The following is a 2921-nucleotide window of genomic DNA, read 5'->3' as shown; positions in this document are numbered from 1 at the left end:
GGGTATATGCAAAGAAAATAAAATCTGTACATCAAAGAGCTACATGTACTTCCCTGTTCACTGTAGTATTATTTGCCATAGCCAAGACTTGGAATCAGCTTAGATGTCCAACAACGGAAGAATGGATGAATAAAATGTGGTCTTTCTACACAATGGAATACTATTCAGCCATAAAAGGAATGATGTACTGTCATCTGAGACATGATGGATGAACCTGTAGGACATTAAGTGATAAATACCACATGATCTCACTCATATGTGGAATCTGAAAAAAAAAGGTGATATTATGGAAGTAAAGGGTAGATCAGTGGTTACCAGGAGTTCAGGAGGGGATGGGAGCGAAGAGGATGAGAGGTTGGCCAGCTGGTACAATGGGACAATTACACAGGAGGAGTAAGTTTCAGTGTCCCATTGCACAGTAGGATTACTATCGTCAACAGTAAGGTGTACATTATAAAACAGAAGAGAGGATTTTGAATGTTCTTATCACAAAGCAGTGATAAATGCATGAGGTGACGGATATGCTAACTACCCTGATTTGATCATTATACAATGTACACATGTATAGAAACATCAAATTGTATATCATAAGTGTATACAATTATGTGTATATAGGTCTTTCTTGCATGATCTGCTGCTAGAATCAGCCTTCCTGATTCTGTGGTCATGCAATTGATTTTTTGCATGTGAAATCTATACTGTATCTACTTCTCTATTCAGTTTCAATCAGTTTGCTTCAGTGCATGGTTCCAGACTGTTGAGGGCTTTTGAATTCTGACTCTGCTATCTCAGGTCTGTGTCAACAAACTGAGAAGTACCTTCTGTCACTTCTAGGTTGCTGATAAAATTTCCAACAGAATTTCATTCTTGTGCTGGGAGAGGGACTTGTCATGTTCAATCACAATTGGACATTATCTTTAGAGAATGCCTCAAAACCTTGATTCTGAAATTAATAAGCAACCCCCTTTTTCTTACTTTTATATAACTCAGAGTTTCTGTACTTTCACTCAACCTTGGCCCCACTGGGATTGGAGAAGTCTTTGTTGTGGGTGGCTGTCCTGTTTGTTACAGAATGCTTAGCAGCGTACTGGGTGCTCCTCGCCTCACCAGACAACCAGAAAAGTTCCAGAAAAATTTCTCCCCCTTCCATTTACAATTACTACTCGAACCTCATAAATGGATTAAACATTCAAGTATTTGTTAAGAACCTTCTATTTGCCTAAGACTTGATGATTTCTATTAATACCAAAGGAGATATGGTCCTTGATCTTAAGATTGTACTATAAGAGATATTACTGGGCCCACAAAACAACTAGAAAAAAGTCCATTGCCGAGTAATCCAGTATGAGACCCAGACTGTATGACTTTTGAGAATTCAGAGAAATAAGAAGATCAGGGAGAACAGAGATTTCAATAGCTCAGACTTGATTGGGTTGGGTAGTTGAACATGAATGGGCATGCACATTTTTTTTAAAACCAAAGATATATAGGCATTACCTATATGTTTAGGCGATTGTACTTTATATAATGTAGGCAGATGCCCCAAATAGAGGCATTACTTTCTAAACCAAAAACTGGGGCATATAATTTGATATGTAGTTGGACAGTGGTATAACCTATATTTGGGGTCATACCTCTCTTGGGGAATTTGAGGTGTGTCATTTTCAGAAGATGTGGAGCTAGTGGGAGGGAGCAGTAATGTGAAAAAGGTGCAAAACACCAAAAAGAAATAGAAAGGTACCGGGGCAGCTTGAGAAATCAGGCAAGAGGGCTGAGATGGAAGCAGATGACAGAGGCACTGAAGATTGGCATGGGGCTTTAGATGCTGACATTTTTTTTGAGTACAGGAGCAGTAGGGTTAAAGGCATTCAATGAAGACAATATAGCAATAGATTGTTTGCAGTAAACATGCTAGAGTAGTGTTTTTCAAACTTTTTTGTCTTGCAGCATGCTTGAACCCATAGTTAATCTTCTGCAGCACACTTAAATTAAATCAAATTTAATTAAATTGATCAAAGAAAAATGAGTGAAAAAAAGAGCATACTGTGCTTTGAACTTCTTTTGAAAATAATTTAGTGAATGATGTTTAAAAATTTTCTTGGCACACCTAAGATTTTTTCATATGCACTGGTTGAAAATCACTGTGCTAGAGGGTGGAGGAGGAGATTTGAGCTGTTAAGAGCCAAAGTGGTGGCTGAATGGCACAGGAGTAATTAATGTGATAGGGGAGGCTCTTTGGAAGCCCACCGGAAGGATAAGCTTGAATCGGTTCCTAGGTAGCTTATGGATATTTAACGAGGCTCTGCCTCAATATACGGCTAAATTTCTTATTTTGGAAACTGTGAGAACAGTGGTTCCACTAATATAAGGTGACCAGACATCCTGCTTTTGGCAGGACAGTCCTGATTTTTAACAATTTGTCCCACATCCCGTGGCATTTTAAAAAAGTTCTGATTTTTGGAAAGAATGCACAACAAGCTAGGGAACGGTGGGACAACAGGAAGGGAAAAGGGTTTTCAGCTTGGCTGCTGAAAAGGTTAATGTAACTCCATTTGGGAATGAAGAGGTTAATGTAACTTCATTTGGAAATGAAAAGGCTATGTAAACTCCCTACTCCCCTCCTGGGCAAGGTCACCCAGGTGGACTACTGGGTTCCCTACTCCTTTGAGCCATAGGTGCTGCCCTATACATGATTTTTTTTAATGTATTATATTTGTAAATTGTACTTATGTTGAAATTTTAAAAATATATATTACAATACTATTTTTGTGTTCTATGAAAATTTTTGTTGCTCCATATAGACCAAATTCTTAATTAAGAACACCCCCCCCCACCCCCATCAATGGTGTCCCGCTTTACCAATGTTAAAATCTGGTCACCTTACACTAATATTCCTTCTTGTTATTTAAAATTTCAGGTAT

The sequence above is a fragment of the Otolemur garnettii genome, unplaced genomic scaffold (genome assembly GCF_000181295.1).
Source record: "Otolemur garnettii isolate 467f Iridium unplaced genomic scaffold, OtoGar3 scaffold00178, whole genome shotgun sequence".
In the NCBI taxonomy this organism is placed as follows: domain Eukaryota; kingdom Metazoa; phylum Chordata; class Mammalia; order Primates; family Galagidae; genus Otolemur; species Otolemur garnettii.
Note: the sequence above shows the minus strand (reverse complement) of the source record.